Raw genomic sequence first — 13,529 nt, forward strand, 5'->3', positions numbered from 1 at the left:
AAACCTACACTCCTTGGTAGTGTTCAGACATGATAGTTATAGGTCACTGCCTCCAATTCTCTGTTCATCCCATCCATCATCTAACTCCTTTCTCCCTGTCTCCATGGTGATTCACTTTCCCGTTCCACTAGGAAAGACAGGACGGTATTTTTGAGAAAAAGCCATGGTCAAAATCAAAAAATCTTTCCTTCTCTCCTCTTTCAGCCTCAGGCCACGCTTTGCATTCACCCTTCAATTGTGTGGCATCACAACTGATGATAAAACTTTCCGAATCACCCAGGCCTCCCATTTACCCATCAGACCCTCTCCAGTGACACCTGCATGGCCATCTCCATCTGGCAGAGCCCAAATCCTCCTTTCTCCTTACCTCGCTGTTTAAATTCCTCTCCCACTGGGCTGCCAGCTTTTGCCATGGGAACAAAGCACAGACCCCATATCAGCAAACGTTTCTACCCATCTGTGTTCAGTGGCCACAACAGAAACCACACCACTTACTCCCCAAAAAAAACCCCTAATCTTTTCCCAGACCTCACAACACAACTTGACATCCTTTCCAACTCCCTCCCCACTCTCAAAAACTAGAGTTGGTTGCTTTGTCCAGTCTTTGGGTTTATTTATTTACAGACTTTTATCCTCCCTGTGCTCCTTGTCAAGGCTGTTTGGGGTCAACTTTTATCTGTGTTTTCACACAAGGGGCAAGGACTAAACTGCAGGCTAGCAGAAGCAAAGGGGACTATAAGGGGAGCATAATGCATTTTGACTTTTTCTAACCAGGGATTAACACATGGGTTTTAAACAAGGGGACTCCCTTCCCAGCTGACAGCAGCAGCTGCAGCTTCTGACTTGCTCGCAGAGTGGCAGGGAATTGAATCAAAGAGAAAAGAAGAAAGAGGACAACCCTTCCTTGGGGAGCAGGAAACACAATACGAGCTATTCTAAAACCCCTGCAAATACTGGCTTGGTTTTAGGTCAGACTCTCCTTCTCCCTTCTGCCCCGTGTCTCCCCCCGCCTCCTCTCCCAACAAAGGGAAATTGGTATTTTTCAAAATTCTTCTGAAAGCCAAGCCGGCAGATGGTTCTTTCCGTGCTGGGGAGGGAACAAAAAAAGAAAAAACCTGCCAGGATACACATCACCGAGATGTAACAAAGATGGGCATGGTGGCTGGCCTCTGACCCAGGGATTTCACAGAGATCTATTAAACCATGTGGCCAAAGATGGACTGAGTCAGCTTTTATCTGCAGCACACAGCTGCTGTACTCTACAGGGTCGTGATAAGTTTTATTGGCCTAAGTCAGGCCAGACAGACCGAAAAATGACAGTTTCTCTGTCTTTCCATCCCACCTTTTCAGCACCTTAGGAGAATCCCCGACACCAACATGTTAGCAGGTAGAAGTAAAGTTAAGCGGACAGATTCACAATGTAATAGTAAAAGGCTTATTTAGACAGTAATTAGCAACTGTCCTACTTTACCAAAGCCATCAGAAGAATAAACTCCTGCAGATGCAGAAAGCCAAGGGTAAATCACTGTCAGTCCCTCTATCACACTCAAATGCTCCAGGTGAAGGATCTGGCTGTCCATCCCTTGCCTTTAAAACCTCTTCTTCCCTCTAGATGACATCGACAGCCAAATTCCCACTCTTTTCAAGGATGTTCTGAGCACATCCACAGGCTCCACACCCCAAGCACCCAAGTTGCCTCCAAAGACGAAGCACAACTTAGGTACGCGCCATGACTGCCAACCAAAAGCACAAGGAGTGGCCAAAAAATGTACTGCCCTCCCGCAGAACTACCCCATGTTTCACAAACTCCCATGAAGTGTGTTGGCAGTTGCTGTCCCCGAGTGACTAACTGCGGCTCCTGCCCACGCCCAGAGTCAATGACCTAAGGACAGATGGATCCCTCCCCGTCGCGCTCTTCCCAGTTCCTCTCGTGATGGCTGGGCTTGTAGTCACCAAAGGAAACAGGCTTTCCCTCCCACCTCGCCTTCAAATCAGGAATATAATTACAAGTAACGCAATGGAATTAAGACAAGAGAAAGAAAAGGCTAGAGGGAATTCGTCCTAATGATTACATAAATTATTGAAGAACAGCATCCCATGGAAAGCGAGAGGCTGTCTTTGGGAAGAAGGCTCAGCTGAGCGCTGGTCAACGCAACATCAGAAAACAGGCAAGACAAATTCATTATCCCCATCTAACCTGCACATACATGGGCTACAGGAAGTAAAACATGTTGTCAAACACAGAATTATAGAATGGTTTGGGTTGGAAGGGGCCTTAAAGATCAACAAGATCCAACCACCCTGCCATGGGCAGGGACACCTCCCACTAGACCAGGCTGCTCAAAGCCTCATCCAGCCTGGCCTTAAACTCCAGGGATGGAGCATCCAGTACCATCAGTTCCCAGTGGAAGATGAAACAAAACAAGTGCCTTCAAGCTCCTTGCTAATTACATATTAGGCAGTATACTGATGCAGGGACTGTCCCTGCCGCTGAAAAGACTTTGGAGGGAGGCAGAAATAAGGGTGATCAAATCCCTGTTAGTGCTGCTGCTCCCCAGTGGAAAAATATCCACCCCAGGTCTATTTTTCCTAATCTTAAGGGTGAGATTTCATCAAATTGCCCACCTGGAACACAGCAGGTAAAATTTACGTGAAGTTACCCAGGTCAGCACAATATTTAAGCATATACTGGGACACAGGCAGACCACTGAAAAAAAAGAGACCATTTAGAAATTACAGTGTAGGCTCTACCTTGAAGGTATGAGGAAACTATTTGGTACGCATCCTCCTGGGAAACGCTTGCCAAGCGCGTTACAGAAGTGCCTTTTCACAGAAGCACCAGGTGGGAACCAGTAACACTGCCCCATGGTGAAGCTAGGGTGTGATCGGTGGTGACACATCCAAGCATCCACCACTCAGCCCTCTCCTGGTCAGAGCCATCAGTGAGAAGAACAGGGTTGTGGCCTCTGGCTCATTTGCTTGTGCCACCACATTCCTCCCAAGAGCGTTGGCCAAGGCAAAGTTACCCACAAATCCCCTCCAGGCTGATTCTCATCTTTCAGCCATGAGGATGAAGAGTGGCTCACACGAAGCTCCGACGCTGCGAAGTGCTGAAATTCCTCAATGAACCACCCAGGTTTACAGTGGTAGAATTGTTGTAACACCGATGTCAATAAAAGATACCATCTCTCCCTACAAACCTTGCCACCCAGGTGAGACAGAGAGCCATGAGAAACCGATGAGAAGATAACGAGTCCTCCAGTAAATATTCCTTATTTGACTCTTACCACATTTTAGGCTTTACAGACCAGAAGGGGCTATTAAGGCCATCTAGATCGACCGACTGCACGCCAGCCTCAAAACTCCACCTCCCTCTTTCCTGCATCAGGCCTTAACTCTTTGTTTGAGATAAATTTGATTCTTAAGCTAGCAGTAAAGATGCAGAAAGTTAATAATTTTGCAACAAATTCACCAGTTTCAATTACAAGTAGTAGACCGGCCTCCAAAAGAGCTGTGCACCCAATGCTGGAAGATCAGGCCACCACCTGGGAGACTCTGTTGTGTCATGGTTAAGCAACCATAACTCAACAAAAAGAGCCCAAGTGTTACCGTGGCCTGAAACATCTTCCTTGAGTAAGTCCCTTAATTTAATTATTCTATTTGAGGTCCTGTACTAACAGACAAGATGGTTCAATTTCTCCTCCTTTTATTTCTACAGAACTTGTGAACTTCTTGCAGGAGGACAGGCTCCCCTTATGCCTTCATTCAGGACCTGCCAACAGTAGACACTGATGTACACTAGGAACACGAGGCACCATCTTAAAAAGAGCCTGGTAGAGACACACCTAGTTCTGCAAACAGCTGCAGATGAGCATCCATCTTGAATGTCCACATCCTCATCTTCAGCAACACTACCTTCCACAGTGACTACAGCCCAAGCCACATCTACAATACACAATCATATTTCCGTAGTACGACACTTTAGCCCTTTCCCTGTCCCTTTCCCTGCTAACCCACAGCTCCAGCAAAAAAAAAAGAGAGAAGGTAATAACACGGTGTTTTGCTTGATGCCACCCTAGCGAAGTAGAGTTTTTTTCCAGGCTGACCCTCCTACTTGGAAGCAGTGTCCTGTTACTGGTGCTTGAGAATCCCTCTCCTGATAGCAACTGCCTGCAGCTCAAGTCCAAAAATAATCATGATGTAGAAATAGCACTTCATGTCCTGAAATGAAGGAGCCAACAGCCACTGGTCTAATTCACATTAGATATCATGGCAAGAAACGGAAAATTCTCATGAAACACAACTTACTGGACTGGTCCTTGAGGGTAACGCATCAAATTGAACCATTTTAAGGTTCAAGAGCTGTAAAATCTCAGTATTAAAAAAAAAAAAAAAAAAAAAAACAACCAACAATGCATGTTTACTCTGGATATTTTTAGACTGGTTTCCTAAGGAAAGAAGACTAATGTGATCACACTATGTTTGTGTGCATGTGAATGCACCCAGAAACTCCTTGCCAGCCTGCATGATCCTCTCCTCAATGTTTTTGGAATATTTTGATGAATTTTCATCAAATTTGACATAAGAATAGAAATCTTTGAGATACGATATTCAAAAGAAGCTTTGTTCAAATTGCTTGCTGGCCAGAAGAAAGAGACCCCTGAGGGGCTTCCAAAGAAGGCTTGGCCAGCAAGTTCACTCATCATTAGACATCAGAAAAGCCACATAAGAGGAAAGTGCTCAGAAACCAACTTTCACAAATTTCAGTGCTCTTAGGAAAAAGAAAAAAACAACAAACAAAACAAAACCAAAAAAACCCAAAAAAACAAAAAAACAAAAAACAAGCTTAGGGTACCAGGTGAAACCCCTCTTTCCATTCAGACGAACTCAAGACAAGTTCATCACGCAGTCCCACTGACTACATGGGGGAATGTGGGCAGCAAGAACCTATCTGGGAATGAAGCATGTGAAGAATTAGACCTGAGCTGAGGGGGCTAGCTGGGTGTGCATGTGTGTGTGAAAAAGGGACTGAAGATGAAAAAGCTGGAGGTAAATCAGAAGGTATCTGTGGTCAGGCATGCCTGGAAGGAGAGGAGAGGGAGCGCTGCATGTAAAAGTTGATGCTGGAGGAACATGAGTGTGCATGAAGGACTGACACCCCCGTGCATCCCAAAACCACTGCAAATGACGACACAACCAGCACAGAAATTGTTGCAGCTCTGGCTGCACAAGCCTGTACATTGCTTCTCCAGCACATCTCTGTTAGCCTGGAGGCCACAGGGCTTTCAAAACAACAACCAGCATGCAGTGACTTGGCCTAACCTTTACGAGGCTGTGGGGAGCAGCACCCATCCCCTCCCACGGTTCAGTACTGGGGACTGTGGGACCTCCAGCTGGACCCCCAGCTTCCCTGCACTGGTCCCAGTTGCTTCCCTGCAGCGTCTCCTCAAGACCAAACCCAGCACCAGGGACATTTTGTCAGCGTTTGAAAGCAGAGGCACAGCACAAGCAAACAAGGAAATGTCACAGAAGGCCATCGAAACTCATCCGTGGGAGGGACTACTGCAAAACAAAACCTGTCCTCGACACGGACAGCCTCCGCAAGACCTGGTCATTCAGCAGCTAATCAAATACAGCGAATCTTCCTCACTTGGCACTCCACACTAAACACTAAAAGCCTCCTTAGATTTCCCCAGCCCATCCCTTCCCTGCCAGGCGTTTACTTTTTTAAGAAATACTTGACTACACTCAAAAAAAAAAAAAAAGTCACAATACTTTAAGAGCAGTCAGACAATGAGGGATGGGTATCAGCTGGCTCAGGCAGAGCACCAAGGTGGAAAAGAAACTCTGCCTTGTTCCTGTCACGAGATATCCACAAAACGATGCAAGGTGGACACTGCTCCAGCAGGCTTTGGAGAAGGAGAAGGAAGGGTAAGAGCTGGGATCCAGCCCTCTGAGACCTTCTAGAAGCCTTCCAGTGCTGAAAGGGGGCTACAGGAGAGATGGGGAGGCACTCTTGATCTGGCGGTGGAGGGACAGGATGAGGGGTAACGGTTTTAAACTGAAAGAGGGGAGATTTAGATGAGATATTTGGAAATAATTTTTTCCTGTGAGGGTGTTGAGGCAGTGGCCCAGGTTGCCCAGAGAAGCTGTGGATGCCCCATCCCTGGAGGGGTTCAAGGCCAGGCTGGATGAGGCTTTGAGCAACCTGGGCTGGTGGGAGGTGTCCCTGCCCATGGCAGGGGGTTGGAACTTGGTGGTCTTTAAGGTCCCTTCCAACCCAAACCATTCTGTGATTCTGTGATTCACAGGGAAGACTGAACTACGTTCATGAGGGACCAGCTTCCTCCAGGTGACTACAAAGAGGCCCAAGAGGACTCAGCTCCCAGTCTGGACACCTCAGGTCCCTTAAAAGACCAAGATGAACCTAGGCTTGGTCCTCAGCTCATAGCAGAAGTGGTTCCTTAAGCTCGAAGTCTTTTAGAAAGAAATTCACTCTTGCTCTCTTCTTTTTGGGGAGCCCAAGCTAGATGTGGTGGGAGGGCACGAAACTGCAGCTGTTTCATTTGTGCCTTCAACAATGCGGTAGAAAGAAAAGCCAGCCAAAAAGAAACCTGGGGTGAATATCAAAGAGCTGAGTCTGTGTAGCTTTTCACCCATACATTGCGTAGAAACACCAGGAGCCTCATGCCTGTTAGAGAAGCTCTGAATTGGTCTCTCAGCTGCTGAAAAGCCAGTTTCACCTTAAACCCAACTAGAAGAAGACATCTCCACTGTTCTGGCACTTCTGGGGCTCCACCACTATTCCAAACCCTGGGCAGAGGCTGAGGTCTACACTGCTGGCGTGAGCTTTAGGTACCTGCCCCAGAATCTTTTAGAGCTTTGCAAAGAAAAAGTGGGGACCAAACGAGCACAGAAACAGGTTCAAGATGAAGGGCCTATGGAGGCTCCATCCTTCTGAAAAATGAAAACCTGCCACTTCAAGCAGGTACCACCACAAATGGGCCAAGTGCCTTCTCCTCTTAGCGAAGCCACACTCAGCACAGGGAGCAAGCAAGACTTACGTCAACTCCCCAAGCCATGTTTGGGATGGCAAGAGGAAGAGCTGACTCAGAGGAGACATTGCACGGGGATGCCCTTAGCAAAGAGTAACAAGCATGCACTATGAGCAATTGGATGACTGTGCACACAAACGTCCGGGGAGAGGAGCCCGGCACAAGGGGAATCCAACAAGAGCTGCGGATGCACATGAGAACCTAGAGCGAAAAGTGCAATGTGCAGTCAGTGATGCAAAGAAGGGGGAAGGAGAGGAGGGGGAAGCGTTCATGATGTTCTGAAAGAAGGAGGGGTGCAAGGAAAAAGCCTTTCCTCAAGGAAAAGCTAACCGCTGGAGAAAGTTGTGTGTGAGGGGCAGAGGAAAGGAAGACGATGAATTGAATTCTGAGGGGAAAAGTGCTAGAACCTGCTTCCTGCAGAGAAACAGCAAATACCTACAGGAACTCAAAGGAAAAAAAAAATGTTGCAAGAAAATCCAAGGATAGAGTTTCCTCTGACTGCACACAAGGAAGCTTTCTTCCATTTGACTTGCTGCTGCTTATCTCTCAGCAATAAAAGGCATTCACCCATTCCAAGCTCTCAAAAAACCCCAATGCAACAATAATTATAAAAAAAAAAATTACATCCCCTGAAGCAGGACATTATGCACATGATGGAAGCTCCAAATAAACTTTGTTAGGCTATGCTTAAAGAAAGAAGGGGGTGGCAAATTAAGTGTTTGCAGACACAAGAAAATAGAGCAGCAAATGCAGGGAGGGGAAAAAAAAAAAAAGAAATAAACAAAACCAAGGAAATACTTCTCATCTGGTGCTTGTTAAATGCTCCATGACAGGCAGCGAATGCTGATGGATTGCTTGGCTGCAGTTGGTGCCATGCTTTCAGTGCCCTTCCAGGCTGACAGTATGTTTCCTTATCTGAAGGAAAAAGCACCTTTAGTGATGCTGAGGATGCTGGACTCAAGCAACCCTGCTGCAGGTGGGAAAGGAGCAGTTGCAGGGTTTGCCAGCATGCCAGCAGGACATCCTTTGGGCTCCTGGCTCTCTCTTCCCTCCCTCTCCAATCAGACTAAATGAAATGGAGCCATTTTGCGGGTTTCAAAGTGGCAAAGGTTCAGCCCACTCCATCCACAGATGCCGAAGGGCTGAAATAAGAGCAAAACACTTACAGAACATTTGTGCGCTTTCCAATTACTGCATGGACAGCCCAAGCTACGGATTCACCTTCTGAGCAGCCCTGGAAAAGGAGTTAGGAAACTAGCTTTGCTCTTATTTTCAAAAAAGGGAAGCTGATGTGAAAATTGGAATGGCCATGACTTAAAAGCAACCCCAAAAGTTGTTGGGTTGCAGCCAAGCTTCCAAGCTGGCAGAGGAGAGGTTTCCAAAGCTGATGCTCTCTCATCCCCTGCCTCCTTTCCCACTCCAGGGCATCAACAACCACACCCAGCAAGATCCTCTCCTGGATTCCCTCCCCTCCCATTCATGATCACATAACATCCCCGGGGCAACTGCTCACACAGAAAAGTAACATGAGGAAAGTATTTAATGTATGTTTACGTCTTTTAATATAGTGTAGCAGCTGGAATCAAAGGAAAAAAAAAAAAAAAAGGTCTCAGCACATGAGCAGCATGGCTCTCCATACAGCCCCCTTCTAATCACTCCCGCTCCCTGGGCCACAGCTTTAGAAATCAGGCACTAGCCCCTACTGCCTAATTAGCAGAGCAATGGAAAGCTTAGGAACAGGCCTATCTTCTTCCTCCCTAAGCGGCCACTGAATAAATGCTCTATCCCCCGTTCACAGCCCCTTTTTACATTGCTGGCATTACCAGTCCTTTGTGTACCCACATGCTGTTACTTAAATTGCTTCCATGTTTTCATTACTTGCCCTCTGCGCTGTCTGTATTGAAACTCCTGCAAGAATGCTGAAGTGGTGATTTCAAAGCACTGGAGACTACTGGAGATGCAGCTGAAATGATTACGCAACAAACTTAAGTGATTTTTCAAGTCCTGATAGAGTTTGCTCTTCCTCAGGGGGAAGAGATAAATTCAGATGCTAGCCCATGAGGTGCAGAAAAATTGTTCCCACCCAGCAGAGACACAAGCATGGCACTTGCAGCTCAGGTTAAGCTCAGCTCTCCATCCTTATATACAGGTCTGCAGGGTCCACGTGTATGCCCTGCATCCATAAGTGAGGTGGTAAATGTAAATAATGCCACCGCTCCCATGCACAAGGGCAATGTATACATTGGGCCAAACTCTCCTGGCAAAAATCCATGGAGGACAATGGAGTGATGCCAGATGAAGATCTGCCCCACTGGTTTAAACACGTTATTCCCCTGCTGCTGCTGCCAATAGCTGCTTTTCCGGAGTTTGTGCTGATTGAAGCAACAGGCAACCAAACAGCCTAATGCTGAATTATCAAAACCGCCAGGATCATTTCAATGTGACAATCACTTCTTTTTTTTTTTTTTTTTAACCACTACTGTAGCTCTCAACACTTCTGCAAGCGCACACAGAGGGTACCTGCATGCTCCTCTCTCCCAGGGAAACCCACAGGTAGACCAGACAGCTCCAGCTCCATTCCAGTTTGACCTTCCTGTTTCCTAACTATCTTCCCCCCAAAAAATCTCCATAATCACCATGAGACATAAGCATCAGCCATGAAAGCAATTGTGCTGCCTATACTGGAATCTTTCTCCCACCCATTTCCAACCTCCCTCTCCTGCAGTGCCTTTCATCACCTCTCAATACGAGATGTTCACAGCCAAGACCTGATCCTGCAACCCATGAGCTAAGAAGCAGTCATCTGCAAAACCCCCTTCGGCTGCAGGGATGCAGGTTATTTACCATTCTGGTGACACAGGCTGCAGGTCTCCAGGCACCAAACCCCTTGAGATCACAGCACTGGGGTCTTCCAGATCCCTGCTGAGGACTTCTCTGCCACTGCCCCAGCTCAGCAGCTGCCGTGGCAGCCGTTGGGTGTTATGCTAATGGATGCGCCAGTGCAGCAGCCCTCTCCCCATCTGCTCAGAGCATCCACCTGCTGGGTGGTTTTGTTTTTGATTTTTTTTTTTCCCGTTTGCTTGGTTTGGTTTGTTTTAACGGCCAGATTAAGTTGTCCCAAAGTGCTTCCAGCCTGCACACGGGGTGCGAACGCAGCACTGGCCAGCTCAGACCTCGCAGGACCAGTGCAAGCTGGATGCAGCCATAATCCACTTCTTTCAAACTCCTTATCTTTCTGCAATTAAAGTCTCGCCCTGAGCGTAACCACACTACAAGGTGCTTTTTTTTGCTGTTGTCGGGGTTGGGGTTTTTTTTGCATACAGTTTCCTTATAGTTAGCTTTATTTATTTGACGTTTTTGGATGGACACATGAAGGAATGAACCATACCCATCTGACTGGGTGATAAATAGAAACAAAACCTCTGACTTCTAAGCGGTCGTATTCTCCACTGTCCATGCACGCAGGCAGTGGTTTGCAAGCCTTTTTGTCCTCCCTGCACAGCCATGGTGGGATATCTTGTGACACCTTTGCTGCCACCAAACACGGTCTCACACAACCGCTAGATCCCCTGAGACCTCTGCAAGTATTCGGGGAGGAAAGGGGAGTGGAAATAAGACATTGCTTGGTGCTAGGAAGACAGCCCATCCTTCTTAATAGGTGGAGAAAATCTCTTCTCAGTGTATTACCAGGCCAAACCTCTGCTATGCTAAAAAACTCCTGTTTTTTTTCATGCACATGGAATATGCCATTTAGCAAGATTCTAAGAAAAAAAATCCTCTTGCTTTGGGTTTGGTTTGGATTTTTTTTCCCAAGTTGAGCTTCTAAGAGAAGTATACTCTCACAGTGAGAAATGTTAATCTCCCTGGGCTCTGCCTTGAGTCAATGGGAAATGCTGATCCTTCAAAAAAGTGATTTGGTTATCAGAATTTTGGTCTAAGTCAGTCTGTCAAGAAGACTGTCTCCAAGGAGAGCCACTGGAAATTCACCTCCTCAAGGTTTAAAGTAGCCCTTTGACTATCCATCATGTATATAAAGTACGGGAGAAGTAGGGACCTTCTGCAGAGCAAGGGATTCAAGCTGCACGAGCAGGAAAGCCAAGTCACCCCCCTGAGCTCTCATCAGTGGACGCCTACGTCCCAGATGAATTTGTCCAGGTTTTGGAGATACAGTCATGAGTCTTTCATCAAATCTGGCTTCCTGTCTGAACTCATTGTGATGCCTGCATGTTGCTAAAGAGGCAGAGGTGAAATATTTGCACTGTGATGAAGCCTAAACCCAACCAAAGCTCTTTTGTCTAACGCCTAGGACAGAAAACACCACTACACCCAAAATACTGTGAATAGTCATCAGGTGTCCCTCGCCCTAACAGTGTTGCTTAAAACACTTGAACTACCTTTGTTTTAAAGAAAAAGTGCAGGGCACATTACCGAAAAAAATCAAGCCAACAGCAAAACAAAAGGATGCTCCTGAAAACAGCTCCTACAAAGAAAAGATTTTCTTTCTTTCCCCCTCCCTCTCCTTCACTAAATAATTAAAAAAAAAAAATCAATTTTTACCCAAACTTAGAAGTACCAAAAACTTCCCTCTAGAAGCATATTTCAAGAAAATTATACACATCTGGAAGAAAATGAGACTTACAATGGAAGTATTTTCTGAAGCGTACCTATAGTGTTGCTAGCACAATGCTGTAATCAAGAATAACAGAGCCCTTTGCCCAGTATACAGGAATGGATTCAGTTGTTCGTCACGCACATACCTGTATTTTAAAAATGTAGCCAAAAGCTTTAACTGCCAAAAGGCTCGAGCATCAGCCCACAGACCAAAAGCAATTCAGAAGTGGGCTCCTTCATTTATCACTCACCTAATGAATAATCTTAAATCTCAATTACGCACAAAAAGAGAAGTGGCGCAGCTGGACTTTTGATCCCTTCCAAACTGGTCCATCTGAAGGATAGTTCAAGATCATCCCCACAGCGTACCCGGCATGATACCCCCTCTGTATTGATCCCTCCATGGCCAAGTGGGGATCTGCAAAGCTTGAGATGGTTATGATACCTCGGACACAAGTTGTTTGAGCAGGTTTAATCCTACCCTCTCCCTCTGCTTTCAGGAGCAAAGGGAAATACGGGAAAGAACAGGACTTACCTTCTTTTTAGAGTGCGATCTATCCTCCTCTTTAGCTGCTTTGCTGTTTTTCCCAGCTCTGGAAAGCTTCTGCTCTCCAGGCTGTTTGATGGTGATTTTGATCTCGGGAGGGCAAATATAGTTCTCCAAGTTCTTGGGGGGTTTCTTCGCTCTCTTCGTGGTCTGGATCTTTAGTTTTAAACTCCCCTCCGTGAAGTTAGCCTCCTTGATGGAAAACTCCTGCTCCTCCAGACCATCTCCCGCCACCCATTTCTCACTGTCCGCATTGGAAGTGGAATCCACGTCTCTCCCAGAACCCAGCTCATCCTCTTCCTCGGGCTCCAGCCTTTCGCCGCTCACCGGGATCCCTTTCCCCGAGCCCGCCGCAGGCAGCATCGTCTCCCCGCCGCAGCCGGAGGCAGGCGGAGGCTTGGCGGAGGTGACAGAGGCTGGCAGAAAGTCTGCCTCGCCTCCCCTTTGCCGGGAGCTGCCCAAAGTCTCCCTGGGCTCCATAGCAATACCACAAGGCCCTGGAGTTTTGTCAGAGGGAAGGGGAACGCGGGAGCAGATGAGGACGGCAAAGGCAGGTCCGATCCTGGGGAACAAATGGTAAACTGTCCACCGAGTTCAGCGTCCTGATGGCCCAGAGGCTGCGAGGAGATCAGAAGAGACCAAAACTGCCACTGTCGAAAGAAAGGAAGAAGAAAAAAAGGAAGTTAACATGTGCAATGCGTTATCGAACGCTGAGTGTGGGGATGAGTGAAACAGGGCACGCTCGGGCCTTCCCCTGTGGCACCTCAAGGGCCTTCCTGGAAACAAAACGGGAACCAAGGCCGGCCGGCCTTTATGAGGGCTGGATCTGGTATGGCAAAGCAAGGAACAACAGCCACCTGTACTGCTAAATCGATAAAACCAGATATATTTTAAAAATCCCAAAATTGGTGCACAAACGCCTTCAACTCTGGACTTGGGAAATAAATGAGGGGGCAGCTAGCTCTCCACAGCCGTGACCCTCCTCGTTACTTCAAACCTCGCTGCCACAGGGGCTTTTGAGAGGGAAAGAAATAGAGGCAGACGCTTGCCTAAGGTTAAACAACAACCCAGCGATCAGAGCACAGAAAACATGGCATTGTCCGATTAACCTGGCAGAAGTGTTTCCAACTCCCTATTTCCCCACTTCCCAGGTGACAGAGACCCTCGGCTGCCAACTATGGGGGAGGACTCTGCTTCGGATGAATTATTCATTGCACACCGGGCCAGATGCACACTTGTCTGCAGCCCAAGATGCTCCCTGGGATGCTGGAAGTGCAGGAGGATCCACCTGGGTCTCTTTCAGGTCATATCAGAGA

The 13,529-nt window shown here is 47.2% G+C and overlaps 1 pseudogene; it reads right to left on the bottom strand.

The window, feature by feature from the left end:
- Positions 1–12,201: 12,201 nt before the first annotated feature.
- On the bottom strand, positions 12,202–12,693 carry LOC104466386 (annotated as a pseudogene).
- Positions 12,694–13,529: the final 836 nt, after the last annotated feature.

The sequence above is a fragment of the Pterocles gutturalis genome, unplaced genomic scaffold (genome assembly GCF_000699245.1).
Source record: "Pterocles gutturalis isolate BGI_N339 unplaced genomic scaffold, ASM69924v1 scaffold21234, whole genome shotgun sequence".
Taxonomy (NCBI): domain Eukaryota; kingdom Metazoa; phylum Chordata; class Aves; order Pterocliformes; family Pteroclidae; genus Pterocles; species Pterocles gutturalis.